At 46.1% G+C, this 20,780-nt stretch overlaps 1 long non-coding RNA gene across 1 annotated transcript; it reads right to left on the reverse strand.

Moving 5' to 3' along the window:
• Positions 1-2,690: 2,690 nt before the first annotated feature.
• Positions 2,691-19,540, reverse strand: LOC143694992 (uncharacterized). Its single transcript, XR_013183833.1, has 3 exons — positions 19,427-19,540; positions 6,787-6,896; positions 2,691-3,137 (listed from the first exon to the last, which is right to left on the reverse strand). It is a non-coding gene; the product is annotated as an uncharacterized LOC143694992 (long non-coding RNA).
• Between the last annotated feature and the right edge of the window lie 1,240 nt (positions 19,541-20,780).

Below are 20,780 nucleotides of genomic sequence, written 5' to 3' on the forward strand. Positions count from 1 at the left end.
TGGATTCATCCTCACATCCTCCAGTCTTGGTGGCTCTGTTGTTTCTTTATTTCCCTTTCTCTGCCCTCTTCCCTGCCCTCACTCCCCTGATGGCTGCAGGGGATGTGATTCAGGCACTCATCACTGCTCTGTAGCTTCTTTACAGAGCTAAAACTGACTGAGTCTTTCACCCTCCTCTCATAGCAGTGGTGCAGAGTGAGGCACATGGCAGGGCAGGGGTTTCATCTGTTGTTTTATCTTCTGGTTTGATATTTAACACATGAGGCAGAACCCCAAGCCCCTGCTCACCATGTCAGGCTAGGCTGCAGGAGAGCACATTGACAGCAACACAGTGGCTGCACCACAATCAATCAATCTGATAGAAAAAGGGTTTAAGGCTTCTAACAGTGCCATGGTGACTGAGCTGAGCCCAACCTGGGTCTAGCTTAATCCCTGATCTGTGTAAAGCCCTCTTCTGTGCTTTCCTGAGGCTGGGGCAGCTGGAGAGGTTGCTCTCCATGAGCACAGGATGGCAGCTATGGGCTGAAACTCGCTGAGCTGCCTCCCCAGTACGTGATGGGTTTGTGAGGGATTTAAAAGAAAAAACATTACAATGTCTTTGTCAGTCTTCCATGCTCACTTAAGCTGGCTGTTGGTGATTTGTAGTATTTTTTAAAATAAAAACCAAATGCTTTCCCTTTATAAGTAAATATGCTTTGAAGAGGGCTTTAAAGGAAAGATGATTAGTTACTATCAAACTGTTGCTAAATTCATTGGTTGATGGTCCATATACTGCATTTTTTAATGTCACTGATACCTGATACAGACCATTCCCAAGCTGTTTGATAATTATTTATCAGCCATCTGCATCAGCATCATCTGCATGACCAGTGATAGCCAAAAAGCAGGAAGGAGAGGAAGGGGTTAAGCTGTAGGCAGGAAAGGGAAGGCAGAAACCAAGCAGCAAACAATTGGCACCTGGGCTCCATTGAAGACTAAAAGTGGGGGAAAAAAGGCTTAATTGAAAAATCTGCCTATTGTGTGCGCAGTCTCCAAGGGGAAACAAACAAACCCATTCAAAGGAAGGGGAAAAAAAGGGCAAAGAATTAAAAAATCCTTGTGCTGTTTTGCAGAACTGGGGGGGTTAACTCTTCCCAGTCTCTGGCAGAAATATTTTTATAACCAAACCATCTCCCTTTTTAAAGCATTTAGTTGGATTGAGTAATTAAGTCCTCCATCATCAGGACCAGTTTGGGTTTGGCAGCTCAAACACCAAAGCTCTTGGCAAGGTCAGGACAAGTTCAGTGGTTCTCCCTGTCCTGAAAGAGAGGAGAAAAGGGAAGTTAAGCTCACTGCAGAATCAAGGACTCCTGCATTTCATCTTTTGGCTTGCATTGCTCACCATGGAGTTTTAGCCATAAAAAAAGGGGAGGTGGCACCAAATCGAATTAAAAAGTGCCCTTTCCCAGTGTTTTTATTCCAGACATTCAAAGGAAGCTCATTTTTCTTCTAGCATTCTTTCCTTCTAGAATTCTTTTCTTCTAGCATTCATAATTTTAGCAGAACCATTCTCATCCCAGACCCCACTCATCAGTTGTTCAATCCTTTGGCACTGGATCTGGACAAAGGAAGGGACACATCTGGGTCACAAGAAAGCATGGAGAAAAACTCTCCAAAACTGGACAGAGAAAAATGAAATGCAGGAAGACAGAGCCTGCAGCTGGATGCTCTTTGCACTGGGCTTCCTTTAAAGGAATGGATTTGCTGCTAAACACATCTCAGGCTCAGATGTGACCAGGAGAAGGTGGGATGGAGATGAGGAGTCAGACAGGGAATAGCCAGGGAGATGCAGGGCCCAGGAACATCAAGGATGGAGAAGAGAAGGAGCAGGGATTGTTCTCCTCGTTTAGATCCATCAGTGCTGGGAGCTTGGGAAGCACATGACGCTACCAGAGGGATGCTGGGCAGGAGCAGGAGAACTCCAGGATAAGGGAAAGCTGCTCCCACTCCAGGGCTGGGCCAGGGAAGGAGGGGAAATATTCCTCTCCCCTTTCCAGTGGGATGCAGGTGCCACCCCATGCAGAGGCAGGAAAACTGCCTTGCAATCAAGTACAAAACCTGCCTGGCAAGCCCAGGGTGCCAGCAGCCATTTCTCCTGGATTTCCTGCTTACAGGCATTTTAAGCTTGCTTTGTCTCAAAAGCACCTTTTTTGCCAAGGGCATTCCCATTTCTTTTGGATCCTGAACAGAGGTTTGGAAAGCTGACTTTGATGAGGGAACTGTTTCCTATTTTGATCCGTGTTAACTTGGAGTTTCCCTTGGCACCAAAATCAGGGGGTGAACCCAACCCTTGAAGGGCCATAAGATCCTAACTATCCAATCCCCAATCCCCTCAGCATTGGCTTGTAGAACCTTCTCAGGGTTAATTTAGCAAACTTAAAGGTTTGGCAAGTTCAGGATCAAAACAACCAAAAAATTCGTGAAAAAGAAACTGAACTGAAGCTGACTAAAAGCTGATGACTCATTACAACAATTCAGTGAAAAGGAGGCAGGAAGAATGGAGAAAAAGTTTGTGAAGGCTCCATCATAACTCCTGGGATCAGTCAATGGGATGAACCTCTCTTCTCCCCCATAGGAATGCCTGTTGGGTTAGAAATGCACTCTGCCTGCTGAATATTTTTATTGGGGACTACAGCTTGTCTGGATATTGCTTTGAATAAGCTTTTGCAGTCAAATACTGACAGATACCATCACCAACAATCCCTGAACCTTAACCTGTCACAATTTTATATTTATAATGAGTATAGTTCCATAAACTGTTCCATAAAATTCCAAAGTGGAACTCCTTCATGGATGCTAGCAATTGCCAGCAGCAGGTAACATATTCAAATAGGAAGTCCTACTGAGGGGTCATAAAGTGGGAAGACCTGCTGAGGGGTCTTCATTATGCTCTTGGCCTATTTCCATGAATGTCAGTCCGACTTCCCTCCAATCCAGCAGGACTGCTCAGCGAAGGGTCCCTGTAAGAGGATGCTGACAGACTGGTCAGGCACAAGGGTCTCAGCTTTTCTGGGGCACTGACAGCTGGGCAGCTTGTTTTTCCTGGAATTTCTTGAGCAGTGAAAGTGCTCCATAAGTGCTCCTCAAGTAACAGCCTCCTGTGAAGGACAGCAAGGAAAGAACGTCTCACAATGGTCCCAGTCACAAGTACAGGCAGTTTTCTTTGAGATACCTAAATATGCACAGAGAAGCACCAAGCCACACACATAGATATGAGAGTCCCTGTATTCTATTGCCAAAATATTTACACACAAAAGTAAAACAGCTCACTGGCTTGCAAAACACTGGAAGGTGTGTTCTCAGCTGCTCAGAGAGATGCAGTGGTTGCATGTGCTCCATATTACACAGCGGTGCCCATGGCTGGTTCCTCTCGTGCTGGGGAAAGCTGATTCCTCAAATGACTCCTGAGTGCTTACTCCTCCACTCTCGGAACACCAGCTTTATTCTAAACAATTTCCAAACACTGTTTTGGTTTCTTCCCAAGCTTTGGAGGTGGATGAAATAAACATGGCTGTTGAAACAAAGACAGTCTACCAGTATTCATCAACTTGAAAGCAACCACCCTCAGTGGCAATAAAGCAACAACTGAGTGTGAGATTTGTACTCTGGAAACATCCCAAAGAATTGCCTTTGGTTTTAAAACAACAACTGACCTGTCACCTTCTTAGCATTCCCCATAACATCCAACTAGTTCAGGAGATGGTGTATCTACCCAGTAAAACCATCAGTAGTGTCTGATCTCAAGAGGTTTCTTTCTGTTGTTTGTGGCCCTCCTGTATTTCTGCTGCTATCAGTCAGACACTGCTGCAGGCCAGGAGCTGGACTCAAGGATCCTGATGGGTCCCTTCCAGCTCAGAATATTCTATGTTTCTGATTGTATGATTCTAGGAGGGGTATGAGAGGGGTTCTCAAGCCCACCATGGTCACCTATGGCCTTTGGTAGAGGTACAAGGTACACATGGCCTGAAATCTGATGCTGTTGGAGCAGCAGCAAAGTTAATCACATGCAATACCTATGCATCATAAAACCTGAAAATCCATACCAGTCACATTTCCTCACATTCAGCTCAGCCATGCTCCAGATTTATAAGCCATTTCTGAGTGATTTTATTCCTAGGAATGCATCCTGGCTACGACTACCTTTGCATGCATCATGCTGCTTTTGATTTAATCTTGATTAATTATTTTTGTCCAGCCATTCAGAGCCCACTCGTCAGGGGCACTGATTTATGATGCAAGGCATGAAATAACCAGGTTCTATTAGAAAGATTTGCAGTTACAAGACTGAAGCATTATTTATTGGGGCTTCACTGGTAATTGGTAATTTTTCCACCAGCACATGTGAGTGGGCAAGGGGATTCTGTTAGGCATTTTCTGGGATGATTACTTGTTTTATTTACCTGTCTGTTTTCAACAGCCACATGAGAATAACAGTTGTTGTGGGTATAGAGCTACATACATTTAAATAAGACCAAAACACTTTCAGCTGTAAATGGAGGGGAGGTAAGACAGGTGTTTCCAGTACTGAGCACATCTAATACCCAGATCTCTAGGCAAAAAGACACAGGCCTTATTGACTTTTAATGCAATCTGTTAAATATCCAGAAATACAAGTGTTGAATACTGACTTTTGTACCTCACAAATCAGCTGAAAGCTTTGCAGATACACTCTAGATTTCATGCCAATATAAAAAGTCCCGCTCCTGGAGTTTCACAACTGGTATTTTTGTGGGAGTTAAGAATACATGTATACATATTTGAACAAATATTTCCACTCCTCCTCCCATGCAGACCTGATGCTGCCTGTTTGCCTGTGGTGAGAGGGGAGGCAGGGGCAGCCCTGGGACCCTGTGGAGCAGCCACATCTCTGCCCCTCAACCCCTGCCTAGGCCAGGCTTTACTGCCCTGCTCCTCTCTGCTCCTCTATCCTTTATAAACCAGCTCGTGGCAGCTGATTCTATTCTGGGGTGTAAATGCTCCAAGAGAAAGGTGTCTGGTTATTTCTCAGGGGATTGTGTGTTTACAAAGGAGAGGTGGCAGAGGGTCTGAAGGGAGCTGGGCTCAGCAGGTCAGGCAACTCCCCAAAACCAAAGCAGTCCAGGAAAGCTCCTAACAGGCACCACATAGATGAGGTTTAAGTCTTTCTTCTGTGCTGTGCTGCTGCTCTGTCCTCCTCACCAGGATGTTACTGCCCTTGTTTTACTGTCCCCATAGAAATATGGGATTTCCAATCCCAATTAAGAAGTACTTAGATATTTAAATGAATTCAGCCTAACTCATGTTAATCGGGAAATGGTCCATTTTTGTCTTAAGGTGCTGATGCCCAAATCAGGCTGCAAAGCCACTCTGCTCTTTCAGCAGCCCTTGGCTCACACCACAGACCAGCAGCTGCCCTGGTTAGGTGGCTCTGGACTGAGCCACACACCCAAAAGCTTTTCATTTCTCTCTCCAGTACAAAGCCCTTTACATTATGTGAAAGAGAAAGCTCTGATCAGTAAGAAATACTGGTTTTTCCTCTGCACCTTGCCCTGAGGTCCCATCATTTTTCCCAATCCAAACAGGACTGGCCTCAGTGTGTACTTGGAAGCCCAGTGAGTAAAACACATAGGAAATGAGGGGAAGGATGCTGGAAGTTCTGTGGCATCTTTTGTAATAGATAGGGTCTTAACCCCAGTGTCCTGGATAAACTCCAGTTCTGGTAATTGCATTCTGCATAGTTAAAATCCCCCTGCAGTTTCAAATGAATCCATTATTGCTCACTTCCTTCCCCAAATTGCTGTGCAGCTTTGCTTTGTGCTGCTGAAGAGTTGCTTTGTTTCACCTGAGGGATGATGGCATTTCATGACTGTATGAAATGGGCCTGAGTGCACAGTTTGTACAACACTCAGTGAAACACTCTGGGATTATTCATAATTAAATATCCGCTCCCTGCAAATGAATGGGTTTATAATGTTGGGTGAAGTAGGGCAGCACAAAGCATGGCTTCTCTCTGTACTTGAAAGTTGGTAATATAAAACTTAAAAGGGCAGTAAAAGACAGAAGTTTTCTAAAATTCCCCTTATGCAGCTCTAAGTGACTGTCTCAGTCTTTCCCATATTGCTATTGATTAATTGCCCTACTTCAATTTCCTTGTCCTAAGTGGAAACATTACAATCGTAACTTCAATCTCTGGCCACGATACAAACTGATTCTAAATCTTTAAATTGTGTCAGTGGGAGGAGGTGACGGGGGGTGGAAGGAAAGCTTTTATTTTTATTACTAATTTTCATGTGTTCCAGGACTTACTAATTTCACGCAGATGTAGAGAAACCACAAGGTATTTCTGCTGCAGTCAAACCCAGGAGATGCCTCAGCATCATAAACTTGCTCTGGCATGATCTTGTCCCAGCAGTGTGTCCTGCTAAGGAACCTGAGGATATTCCACAAACATCAAAACATGCAAGTCTTTCTAGAGCTGAGCCAGTGACCTTTTTCAGCTCCAGCTGGTTGAGTTATAGCTTTGTTCCCATTTGAGATTCAGCCTTGTCCTTTTTGTGCTCATTGCTTGTGGTCTTGCAAGAATGTCACAGGCATTTTGTGAATTTCCAGCTTGGCCTGGAAGGAAATGGTACCACAAGAAGCTCTGTGTCCCATAGGTGAGATAGACTTTCTAGGAGCCTTAGCAAGGGAGAAAACAGCCAGGATTCCCACCCTTGGGAGCATCATTCTTCTATAAAACTATTCCTCTGACCCAGGGCTATTACTCACAAAGCAGAAGGTCAATATAATGGTGTAAGTAGATTCCTCATCTCCTTTTCTTCTCTGCAAGGTGGGTCTCAATCTGCTCCTCGATTGCTCCAGCACAGTTTTGATGAAGGCTAAGAAGGAAATCAATAGAAAAAAATATAGAAAATTATGTATGATGTGGCATTCTTGAGAAAAAAAAATATGCTTAATTTGAAACAGAAAAATGCTGGCTTGGGAGCCACATGTGTATTTAATTCATTTGGAAAAAAAATCTGTACTGTTATTGAAGTAGCCACAATGAGAGTATTAGCTACAAATTAGGTATGTGTACTGGGAAGGCAGCTTTGTGTGCATGGGAGAGGGGCAGCAGCATCCCTTACACTGTGAGACACATAAATGAGAAGCTGAAGGATCTGCAGGCTGGGCAGAGGTCAGCTCAGGACCCAACGGAGCCTCAGTGCTATTTTACGCATAAACAATATTTTGAACATAAACCACAATATCTTAAGAACAGTCCTCTGGTAAATAAATTGTCAGAGACTAAATAACAAGCCTCTCCTTGAAGATTTGGAGGAGCAGGGAACCCAGCATGAGTAACAAACCACAGCTGACAGCGTGCCACACTTCAAATGCCAAGGAGCACGTTCATGGCACTGCTCCCCCAGGGCTTTGGCCTCTCCACGTGGCAGCCTCGTGCCATCAGAGAGCACCCCCAAAACCCAGCTATGGCTTTCTCCCTTCCCAAACCATTGCTTTTTCTGCAGCATCTCCTTGCAGGAGACGGCAAGGATCCCGTCTCCTTCCTCCATCCCCAAACCCATGTTGCAGGGTGGGTCCTCTGGAAGTGAAAATAAGCAAAATAAAATAAATTATTTTCTTTCCATGTGCCCCTCTGCCATGCCACCCAAGTCTTCAGGAAGGAGGTGCTATTCCACCCTCAGCTTGAATACTAACAGTCCTTAAAATTATATGGGAACTGGCTGGATTGGGCTGGAGGGCTTCTCTCCCAGGCCCCAGTAATGCCCTGATTTTGAAATAGGAAATTTTCATAAGCACTGTTTCAGAGATTTTGAAACTTTTAAAAAACAAAACTGGGAAATGGGTAGTGCATTTTTTCCATGTTCCTGACAGCCCTTTTTCCTTTTTCTTCAGTGAGAATAGTTAAAAAAAATAGAGAGAGAGAAAGAGAAAGATAGAGAGAGAAGGAAACTAGAAGCACAGATGAGACATTATTCTAGAATGAATTATTTTGATTAAAAGTCCTGTCAGAGCTTTGATAAAAGAAGATCTTTTTCCCAACATTGTGGTGGGGAAAGGACCGTGGAGGACAAATTAGAGGAGCGTTGCTTGTGCCTCCCAGCCGAGTTAATTCTGTTAGCGAGCTGCCGTGAGAGCGGTATTTACATAACCACCCTCGGTGGAAATCGCACACGCGGCGCTGCTCCAGCTTCCCGGTCAAGGAACCGGGCAGCGACAGCTCCCGAGGCCCCGGGATTCGCGCAGGGATTGAATTCCCAGCCCTGAGAGCCCCCAGCAGCCGGGCCGGGGCGGGATGGGCGCGCTCCGCCCGGGACGCGCAGCGGGAGCGGGAGCACAGCACCCTCTGCTGTAGCTCTGCCGGACGGGACGGACACGGGAACGGACACATGGGCACGGGAACGGACACATGGACACGGGAACGGACACCTGGACACGGGAACAGACACCTGAAAACGGGAAGGGACACCTGGACACAGGAATGGACACCTGGACACGGACACCCAGATATGGCAATGGACACAGGAACGGACACCCGGGCACAGGAATGGACACCTGGACACAGGAACAGACACCTGGACATGGGCACAGACACCTGGACATGGACACCTGGACACAGGAACGGACACCTGGACATGGGAACGGACACCTGGACACAGGAACAGACACCCAGACATGGGCACAGGCACCTGGACACGGACACATGGACATGAGAACAGACACCCAGACATGGGAATGGACACCTGGACACAGGCACAGACACCCGGACATGGGCACAGACACCTGGACATGGACACCTGGACATGAGAACAGAGACCTGGACACAGGAACGGACACCTGGACATGGACACTTGGAGACGGACATGGACACCCGGACACAGGAATGGACACCTGGACATGGGCACAGACATCTGGACACAGGCACCTGGACACAGGCACCTGGACATGGGATGAACACCTGGATGGGCACCTGGACACTGGGCACAGACAGAGACAGCTCAGCTGAGTGCTCAGAGCTGCCTTGTGTAGGGACTCCCATGTCTGCCTTCTCCACTGCCTGCAAAAATCCCTTTTAATTCTTTCTAGACACACATTATCATGGTTTTTGGCATGAAAACAAATTACTGCTACCTCTTTTGACTTTCCTCTTCTCTTCTTGGTGGCTAACCTTGCCATCAGTGAAACAGTGTGTGCTATTTAAAACATAAATAGTTCTTAATTTAACTGTCAGACATTGGATCTTGCTACACCTATAGGCATAGCTGGAATACTACTTTTAGAATATTTATTCCTCATGAACATATATTAGCCCTGTAATCAAATGAAGGCCACAATCTTTCTGATTAGCCAAACAGATTGAGCTCTGTAAAATCTCACACCATAAGACACACATTCCTGCCCTTTACTATGGCTCCTTGCAGTGTCCTTTCAAAGTTTTGCAACCTCTTTTCTGAGATGTGGGAGGCAGAATTGCATTTGCTATTCCAGTCTCACCATAACAACAGAGTTGGAGAAGGTTAAACCATTCATTCCCTGTTCTCCTGTGTCCCTGGTCTCAGCAGATGTAGAGGTCATGATGCTTTATTTCATTTTATTTCCTCTAAGAAGAGAATACAACTTCCATTCAGAATACCAGTTAAAATAAAAATCTGCACTTAAGACCTGAAGCTTTTATTGTGTATCAATTAAATATTAATCCCTCATCCAGCCAGTGAAGTTGTTTTGAGCCCAGAAGAATTAACATGATCTTGGCAAGCAAGTATGTTTAAGAAGGCATCTGGCACATGATGCTCACCCCTCTTTTTTTTTTTTTTTTTTTAAGAGAAAATCCTATGTAGGCATATGCCTCAGGAAAGAGTGAACTCTTTCCTCAGCAAAGAGTACTACATGAGACACTTCTTGTGCATTCAAAATTTTCCTTGGTGACAAGTAAGAATTTTCTCCCCTTAAATAAGGAAGCTTGCCTTGCAGCCACAGCAGCTCAAAAGAGGTCACCTTTGCCTTCAAAAAGAGACTCTTCAGGAATCTGTGTTCTGCTATTATCTCGTTCTTGGAAAAAAAAAATGAAGACATAGCCACGTAAAGAGATGTATTTATAACCACCATTGGTTTAATTTCAAACTGTTAGCTCCTCAACACACTAGCCATAAAAATAGCTGTAAAAGCAGCTGCTTGCAAAAAGCTCTTGCACTGTCCCATGAGCACTCATAGCTTCATATTTATGATGGAGATCATGGAAGAAGAGCAGAGAAAATTGCACTTAGATTCCTTGAAGCAATTTTTTTTTCCTGCAAGAACCGAGCATGAATTTATTGTGTAAATACAATTTAGGGTCACTATTTAAAGCAGAGGTGATTACTCAAGGATGGAAATATAAGCTGCTATATGCATTGACAAAACAACGTGTTCACAGAGCCAGGTACCATCCATGCTTTAACACCCAAGTCAGGCACAGGGATCTCAGCAAGTACAATTTAAAAGGTAATTGAAACATCAATATATATCTTCACATTATTTTACTTGCAGCCAGACCATTATTGTAGTACATGTCAACTGAGCTGGCCAAGAGATCTTACAAGAATGCATTGAACAATCCATGTTGGAAAAGAGGCTGCACAGCTCACACCATGGCCAGAACGGCTCTCTAGGGGTGCCCCCAGTAGTGCCTGGAATTACTACAGAAAATGCATCCCCTAAACCCATTCAAGGAACCCTAAGTGGAGTTGCAGAAACAACATAAGGCAGCAACTGGAGGGTTCATTATTAAGGATGGTTCCAGTTTCCCAAATCCTCCCCAAAACCATAATGGGGACACCCTGTGGGGAGCAGGCTGGGCAGGTCACGCCTGGAGCCCAGAACCCCCCATGGTCTTCTGGGCACCACTGCAGTACAAATACTAAACAACAGTAAATTAGCTGCATTTCTAATGGGAGCATTTTTTTTCTTTTTTTTTTTAATGTAGTTTGTTGATGAAAACTTCATGACAGGAGAAAGATAAGAGTCACTTATAAATATTTATCATCAGTTATTTTTTCTATTCTCAAGAAAGAGAATAGTCTCTTTACTGAGAAAAGAGAGTCTCATTAGGCTCTGCAGAAACCAATTATATGATGCTCATCATCTTTCAACTTTCATAGGTTCTTAATTGCTGTAGGAGAAACAGTTGTTGTTAAATAGCTATTTTTATATGATCCAGATATTATGACTGTTGAACCAGTAAAATGAACAGTATATTTATGCCATTGCTCTTAAACTTTTTATCTTCCTGGATTATTGATGTGGTCCTTGCAAACTGTCCAGTTAGCAAGATAGATACAATTACAGTAAAATGGATGGGATAATAAGTTTATATGCACAAAGCCCCACAGGCACACACAGATCCCTTGTGCATCCTCATCCCTCTCAGTTAAACCAGGGAAGATTCCAAAGGTGTGCTGCAGCTTTAAAATATAATTCCTCCCAGCTGAATAGCTCCAGGATCTAAAAATTCAGTTCATTAAAAACATCATGACATCTAAAAATAATTACTAAATGAGAGTTTTGAAGGTGGCAGATTCTTAAATTGCCTTCTAAATTTTGGCCCTGCAGCTTTGCGTGTTCAGCTTTCTTTTTGGCGTCTGTTAGTGCACTAAATATTTACTCCTTTCCTGTCCCTTAATGAAAGCTGAGATTCTCATGAAACATCACAACTAAATAGCCTCGTATCACCTCACCAATACCAAGAGTAAAAAGTCCTTTAGATCTTAAATTAGTGACTAAAGAACATGGAGGAGACACTGGCAAGTTTCAAATAGGATACACCAGAAGGGAGGTTATTCATCCAAACCCTTTGAGATGTCTGTTACTCTTCATTAAGAAGGAGCTGAGGAAGTCGGGCTGTTCTGAGCCACAGAAGCCCTTGGAATGTCCTGCTGATGGAGCTGCATGAACATGGCTGGTTCTCCAGCCCCACTGGAATAACTCACAACTTTCTTCCTAAAGAGTTGAAGGTAAAAAAGGATCTTGAGCTTCCCCAAACAGATCCACAATTGATTCAATTGGGCTAATCAGAAAAACTGAATTTATGCAATGGATGTGCAAAAATAGGAGGAAAAGAAGCATAAGGAAGCCAAAAAGAGACAGACTTAGCTTAGCTGAGAGCATTTTCCAGGCCCTTAAGAAAAAATCACTGCTCCCAGCAGGCAAACTTCACCTTGTCCTTCCTGAGCAAATGACATTGACCATCACGGTGGTACATTAGAGAGGATGAGCTGGGAGGGAATGTGATAAATTGCTGTAATTAAAGAAAGAAAAAGACACCAAATTAGCTGTCAAAGAGGAGGACTGCAGAAGTGTACCTAGGATGAGATGATTCACAGGGTTAGAGCTTGGGATACTCCAGGCAGTAAAAGCACAGGAGGTCCCCAAGCATCCTCTGGGTGCTTCTGACACACCTGGAGGATAAATCAAGCCTGCAGCACTCCCCATCCTCCTTTCACGGCCTCTGCAGGGCAGAACTTCCCTTTGCTTTCCAGACTGTTGCATAACCCTGTGTGTAAATGATGCTTACAGCAAGGGGAGTGAGTTGACACTACTGAGGGCTTTGTAAGGCTCTGCAGGGCGCCCTGGGATGCCAGTTGTGGCACTCAGCTGAGAGCTGAATATTGTGTACCCCTGCCTGTGGATGGTGGTTGCTAGGAGGCAAATATCGTATTGAGAAACCTGAAAGGAAGTAACAATTTCAGGTCCAGTTTGGGGCTCTTTGAAATCTTTCTGTTGATTTTAAATAGGATGTGATGCAGCCTTTAGCAAAGATAGTGGAATTTTTGCGAAGAAGTGAAAATGGATGTCATCCAAATGACTCCAGGTAATAAGGATGGACAACAACAGGCCATAGGAAAGGAAGAATTACTGGGGAAAATGAAAGGCAGCATCAAAGAGCTTCAGCTGAACAAAACCCCACCAGATAAAGAATCTTTCTGGGAAAAGCTAACAATGGGAGCTTGTATAAAACATGTATTATTCCTAGGCCACTCTCATGCCAGGGTTAAATTTGGCAGAGCCTCTGGGGGTTTTCCACATGGCCATTCTCACCTAATGAATTCTCTCTACCTGTAAAGCTGAGCCAAACTGTTTCTGCACTTTGTCCTTCCTGCTCTCCCACTGCGGAATCTTGCAGTGATTTTAGGTGTTGATCTGGGCTATAGGAGGTTTAAAGTTCACTGGATGGGGCCAGGGGAAGTTTTCTGGCATATGGTGTGAACCCATTGCAGCTCTGGTCCGGACCCCTCTCCACTGTGAGCACAAAACCACCCCAGGAGCCCTGAAACGCTGCAGCTGCTCTGTGGAAACACAAAAGAGAATAAAGGAATTTTCAAAGTGGAAAAAACCCCATCAGACCTGGATGAAATACAGTCAAATAAACAAAAGCTCTCCCTGCCTACTGTACTGTTGCAGGACAAATCCTTTTGTTCAGCAGTCCCTGAGAGCTCCCTATTAGCAGAGCCCACGCGGGCTCTCTCCTCATCCCAGCTGAGCTCTGGCAGGTTTTCAGCTCCTTCCTGGCAGCCCCAGCACTGCTCGTGCTAAGGACTGCCTGGGAGCCTTGCCCAGCAAGGCCACTCCCTTACTTTGGGAAGGACAGAGCTCTGTCCATCTGGTGGGGTGTCCCTGAACAGGAGACGCTGGCCAGGACACCCCAGCCGCTCAAACCTCTGCAGCCAAGCACCTGCAATCAGCAGAACAATGTCCCCCAGCTCTCCCACCATCCCAGCTAAGCCAGGTCTCACCTGGGGGTGACCTACCAGCCATATCCATGTGGACACCCCCATTCCTCTTCCCTTTAGCTGACCTGTCTTGCTGTGAGTGCTCAGGGCTGGGGACAGTGTGACAGACACCCCACACGATGTGCAGCACACTCTGACCACCCCAGGCACTGTGGGGCTTAAGAATCTCCATTGGCATCATAGGCTGGGTTTTTTGGTTGGTTTTTTGTCCCCTGTTGTTATTTCATTTGTCTATTCTCACTAAGAAGACAGCACAGAGAAATAAGATCAGTCTGCAGTAACACGTGGGGGTTTTGTGTGATTGTTTCCATAGGAGCTGCATGGGGATGAAAGCATAGTGCAAAACAGTGGAAAACAGTGTTTTCATCACCTTCAGGGACTCCCCGGTGGGGTGTAAGAGTATGCTCACTGCTCAGGTATTCACACCTCCTCTGCTCCTCTAGGGAGGGATAATTTCCTCAGGGTTTGACTCAATAAGAAGAAGACACCTCCTTTTTTGCCAGTGAAAGCAAACAACTCCCCAAAAGAAAAAAATGCACCACTGTGATCCTCACTCTGTGAGTGCTAATCTGGCTAAAGCAAAATCACAGGGAGTGTCCACCTGAGTTGAGGGATGGTCCTGTCATCTCAAAAACAACACAGTCCTAAATACCCTCACCAATGAGCAAGGAACGATTAATGCTGGCTGTCCAAAAAGGCATAAAAATGCAATTCCACCTCCCAATATAATCTGATAAGTGATTTTTAGCAGGCATGATATGTGGTTCCTTGCTCAGCCATATTAAAATATTTGCACCAAACAGGTAAATTAGATGATTCAGGGTGCAGAAAATTAAAACCTTCACATCATGGATGGAAGATTGAATCACAAAACTCACAAGTCTGGGACTGGCAGGATCCAAATTTTCAGTGCTAACTCAACTTGTATGCCATCATCTCATCTGCACATCATTGTTGACTGCTGTGGCCTCCCTCAGATGCCTATTACCTGGAATTTGTTCAGGTGTAACAATAAGCCAGAGAGTTTTTACCTTATCAAATCTATAAAGTGACCAACAAACTTGAATGAAGCTGTTTTAAATAAACATTTTTTTAAAAATTATTAAAAATTTTGTGGATGGAAAAATGGAAGTTAATTTTTAATGATCCCAGATCCAAGGAAACCTACTGCTTGTGCTGCTTTCAGCTGGGGTAGGTAATTTTCTTCACAGTGGCTGGTGCAGGGCTCTGTTTTGGACAACACAGGGCTGACAATACAGAGATATTTTTGTTGCTGCTGAGCAGGACTTACACAGAGCCAAGGCCTTTTCAGTTTTTTGTGCTGCTACACTGGTGAGGAAGTTGAGGGTGCTTGGGAGGAGGCACAGCCAGGACAGGTGACTCACAGTGAGCAGAGGGATATTCCATGCCATGTGACATAGGCTCCTGTGTAAAGCTGGGGGAAGAAGGAGGAAGGGAGGGGACGTGTTTGGAGTGATGGGATTTATATTCCCAAGTCACTGCTGCATGTGCTGGGGCTCTCCTGGAGATGGTGGAACACCTGCTTGCCCAGGGGAAGCAGTGAATTAATTCTTTGTTTTACTTTGCCTGTGTGCTTGGGTTTTGCTCTCTATATTAAACTGTCTTTATCTCAACCCACAAGTTTCCTGGCTTTCAGCCTTCCAATTCTCTCCCTTCTCCTGCTGGTGGGGGAGTGAGTGAGCAGCTGAGGCTTGGCTGCTGGCTGGGGTGAAACCATGACACTGCTGGATATATCCAATAATCCACACAAGTGATGGAAGATCCAAACCCTGGCCCATTCTACTATCATGATCTGAATTTGCCTGGACCTGATGGACTGGGAAGCTGCAGGGGGACAGACCATTGCCTTTTCTCCATTTCAGCTCTCCTGGAGCTCCAAATCCCACCATACCCAGCTGCTGCTATCCTGGGAAAAAATAGAAGTGGCAAAGCAGAGGCTCCTAAATAGGAATTATATTTAGATTGATTAAGATAGCTATTGTGTGTCAATTTACTTAAATATAAATGGATTATTTGGAATGTGCTCATTGAAGACTAATAGCTCCTGAATGCAATACAGATACGTGGCTAATTATAAAGTCAAGCAGCCATTATTAATGTTTCTAATGATCAATTTGTATTCCAACAACACACAACCATCAACTTTAAAGCTCCAACAGTCGCAGTAATTGGGAGAAGAGACTGCTCTATGCAGAAAGTAATCAACCAGCTGGTGCCTGCCTGGAATAAGAGGTAAAAAGCTGGGTTTTCAGGGACCTGCACTAAGGCCTGAAAACTTGATGGAGGCTCGAGGGGTTTTTTCTTGGTAGGCATAGCCTGGAGGAGGTTGGATGAAAAGAAGACAGAAATGTGGCCGGTAGGGGGATACACACAAGGATCTATAAGGTTACACACTCTGGGCACGATGGGAGACCTTAATACAATTCCAGAGTGATAGAGAGGCAATAGGACAAGCAGTCCCTGCGTGCAAACAAAATTTACTCAATTAGATACACTTAAATGCAATAAATTTTTTCATGGAAAACCAGATCAGTTGTAACTTCCATTCTGCATGTCAGTTGAAGGAGCAGCAATAATTTAATACACTGCACTTGCAATTCTGTGCAACCAGAGCATCACGTGGCTGGGTCACTGCCAGGAGGAAAGCAAACAGGCTTTTCTAAAGAGAGCATCTCTGGAAGTAAATTTGGGCTAAATTAGATTTCTCAAGCACTGGCACACTTTGAGGCCTGTGGAGAGAGCAGCTTCCCCCACCCGGCCAAGGGGCTCGTCCCAAAGGCATCTTGCTGAGGTCCCAGGGCCAGGGCTCACATGTGGGTGTTGGGACTTTGGTGAAATCAAGCACCCTCATCATGGCCTCAGACCTGACCTCTCACTGGAACCCTGTGAAGGGTGGTGGTGGGGAGAGCAGGGGGCAGGAGCTCGTGGGTGGGCTCAGCCTCTGTCCATCCCATTGCCAGAGAACCCAGATGGACCATCCACAGCAAACCCTCTGTACAGCCTTGGAGGGGGCTGCACCTCAGTGCTCAGGGCTGGGCTGGCAGTGGGGCTGGGGCACCACTAATGACTCCCATTTGCCATCCCTCTCTTGCAGAAGGATGCACAGCTTTCCCTGCATCCTGGAGAAGATGGGATTCTTTGCAGCAGCTTTCTGGTGCAGGCTGGAAAAGTCTTGGGGCAGACTGGTACATTGTAGATTTGGCCTTAGAGCCAGCTCCAAGTGCTGTTCTCCCTTTGAGGTGTAAAACAAGTTCTTCTACCCCAGGTTCTATAATCCACTGCAAAAGCAAAGGTGAGATGCAGCGCAGGATGGTGCCAGGGCATCAGTGGAAAGAAAAGGAACATGGAAAGGAGGTGCCCTGTCCCTGTCCCTGCTGGCCCATTCTTCCCACCACTCCAAAGGTCCTGGTCTCATCAGTGAGGCCACCACAGGGACATCAGCCCTGAAGGGCATCTCAGCAGAGAAACTCCTGACCAGGAAAGACCTTGGAGTGAAGTTTTGGGCTGCCTGCCTTCTGAAGGACAGGGGGATGTGGCTCCTGGGATACACTACAGCTCCCAAAATCCACAGCATCCCTCTTCTGGGGTGCCTTTCCCTGAGGAGCTCAAAGGCTCAGTAAAGCAGTACTGTCACTGGGAGATGATAATGTGGAAGGTGTTGAGCCTGGTAACACCTCTGCAAAACAGAATTTGAGGCCTTGAAGAACACAGCTTCTTTGTGGACTTAGAACCAGTCCCATCAAAAGGAAGGAGATCATGGATTATGGGGAAAGAAGGGAAGGACTGCAGCTGAGCACTTTGGACTGCAGCACCCCCTTGTCCCAGGAATCAGCTCCACCTCAGCTCTCTCGATGCATGTTAGCCCAGCATGTCCTAAGAGCTTTCCAAAGGCTGTATGGGCTTTCCCAGGAAATTCTCAGGACACTTTGCCAGCCTTTCCACCAGGATCCCTGTGGCACCCAGTGTGACACAGCTCAATTCCCGCTGTGCTCTCCTTCTCCAGGCACTGTGGCCAGGGAGGATGAACCCAGCTTGGCCCCATCAGCCAGGGCAGCACAGCCCAGCACCCCCAGCCCTCCTGCCTCAAGCCCCCAAACCACCCAGACCCAGCTCACAGGGGGATGTCACGTTTGCCTTGGCTTTGTTTTGCCAGAGAGTGGAAGGAAACTGCAGCCAGACACACAGGCTCCCTCTAGCCTCTGATCTTCAGCCAACAGAGTGTGTCAGATAGCCACCCAAATCTAGAAGGACAAGAGTATCACTCAGAGAAAAGCTTTATGGCAATTGCTTGATGCTTCACCAATTCAGCAACTAAATCTCAACAAAAATATATATCTGCCTTCTATTCTGAGACAGCCACCCATCCTTTGCTGCAGTGACAGCACAGTGCTCAAAGTGTACTTTAGCCTTCAAGAAAATACACTCAGAGCTCAGAAAAACACTTCAAAGCTCCACGGCTGCTTAAAACAGTGTTAATACCTGGCCAGTTGGTATCTGATCTCTGCATCAGAAGAGGTGCAATAGCCATTGTCACCCCCTGCCCAAACCTCCTCTGCTTTGTTGTTTGGAATTGCAGGCAGTCCCCAGCAGCCCCCCACTGCCTGTGGACAGTCTAGCACTGCATGTGTTAGTAATGAGCTGCCATGGCCCCTTCTCTCAGTATGAGCTCACTGCAGAAAAGGAATCTCCCTCCTTTCTTTATTCCTTGGCAAGGCAGGAGGTTGTTCCTGCAGCTGTGCTGGAGCACCAGCCACTAGCTCAGGGGCTGGCTTCCAGCTCAGGGACCTTTGGACAGAGGTGGAAGGGCCAGAGGGTCTCAAGAGCCAGTGCTGAGGAGCCACTGTAGTGATTCCCTCATTTAGGGAACATCAGAGCAAATTGCCAAAAACGCAGCCCTAGCAGGGACAGCCTGGCTGTGCCTTGGGCAGCAGGCACAGCATCTGACATCTGCAGTGTGTGACAGCTGCCCTGAGCCCCCTGCACAGCACAGCTCCACATGCACAGCTCCTGGTGCAGGCTGAGAGCTTTGGCACAGATGTGCTATGAATTGATAAGGTGTCAAATAGTTCTGACACTGTCTCCAGAGATAATATCAAGACTTGCATTTATGCTTCAACTCCTTTTGCAAGTGCAAATCTCCAGCCAGCTGACACCCCATGCAGCTGGGGGTCTGAGGAAGGTGCTGCACACCTTGTTCCACACACACCCAGCTTAGATCAGCCACAGCAAATGCCAAAGCCTCTGGGTGGTTATGGTCACTTGCCCTAATGCACCTTCATCCTGCCATGGCCACCTCTCCAGTTTGCAGGGCTTTGGTTGGGCTTTGGTTACATGAGAAATGTTCAGGCTGATTCCCTTTTATATGATTGTTTCATCTGTGACTCCAGTGTACCTGCATCTGCATTGGGGCAAATATTTTCCAGGCTCAGCAGTGCAATTGTGAAGTGTAAATTCACATCAGTTTTCATTTTCTTTAAATTTCTTTCAGCATTCCAAAGAAAAGAATGGATGATTTCACTACCATATTTATTTAAAGAAAGTTAATTAACCTCATGGCAGGACTGTGGATCTCAGATGAGCCAGCATCTCATTTAAATGATAGGCACAGCTTTTCTTACCTGGTTATCCAGCAGAGTGATGGCAGCCCCTGCATGGTGATATTCATGCAGTGTGTGCTGAGGCTCTGGGAGAAGGCAGCAGTCACCTGGAGCTGCACCAGGGCTTGATTCTCACCACCAACGCCTCTCAGCACTGGGTATGAATGCTGACGATGACAGCAAAGTGGGAGCTGAGGCTCAGCTCTCATAATCATGCAGCTCAGAGCTGTTTGAATGCCTACAGAAAAAAACACACTTTACAAAATCAGACACATTCATACTGGTGTCACTTTGCAAAGGATAAGCAGATACAGAGCACTTTTAGAGCAGAACAACAGTGGCTCATTAGGTGTCAGAACAGCTTCCCAGCATCTGCCTGATTTGCACAGCATTTCCTTGAATCCCTGTGCTCAACTGCACCAAAGGCTGCTCTGCCTGGCAGCACCAAAAGCACACCAAGCTCCTGTGTCCGAGGCAGGTTGAGCCTCAGCCAGGGCTCTCCATCCTCAGCTTCCCCAGGGGCTGCCCAGGCAGCCAGACAAGCACCCTCTGCCATCCAGGTGGCTGGGGAGCTGAGCACCTTCCAGATCCAGAGCAGTTTGGGTTGGGAGGCCAAACTGGAAGTCACTGACCCAACCCCTGCTCTAAGCAGAGGGATTGGCTTGCTCAGGACCTTCTGCACAGTATCTGAATATTTCCAGGATCCCAGTCTCCCTTGCTAGCTTTTTACATTCATTGTGAAACTGTTTTCCCATTTGTCAACTTGCAATTTCTCTTGCTGCTACTCATGCCCATTGTCTTTCTGGATACACTCTTAACCCCCACAATATATTCTCCTATTGAAAGATGAAATGGTCCATCAGGAAAGCTTTTAAAATTGTAGGAACTAGTCACATTTTTCAAAAAGGGTGAAATGTAGAACAGTGGCAGAGCAGTCATAGGATTTTTTTTTATTATTTTCCTCTCCTGCTGCTCGTGGCAAAGCAGCTTCCAGCAAAGCATTGCACACTGCAGCAGGTGTGGCAGAAGAGTCACACACACCACAGAGCACACAGAGAGCCAGCCAGGAGGCAAGCACTGATTCCAGCTGATGGGTAACTCAGCACAGAGAAGGAAAGCAGTGGGATCTTTGTCCCATTCAGTCACACCACTTGTGGGAGTCTCCCAAACTGCCAGGGCTGCCATATCTGTGGCAAAGCCATGCCAGGGCTCAGCCAGGATTCATCTCACTTCAGATTCTGCCCCAACTGTCTGATCAGGAGAGGAGTCACCCCTATGCAAAATGCCACCAGAATTTAAACCACTCCTAAAGAAAAATGCAGTGTTCTGGTACCATTCTGGAGAAACCCATCCATTCTCCTCACCCCTGAAATGC

Source organism: Agelaius phoeniceus, chromosome 11 (assembly GCF_051311805.1).
Source record: "Agelaius phoeniceus isolate bAgePho1 chromosome 11, bAgePho1.hap1, whole genome shotgun sequence".
Lineage (NCBI taxonomy): Eukaryota > Metazoa > Chordata > Aves > Passeriformes > Icteridae > Agelaius > Agelaius phoeniceus.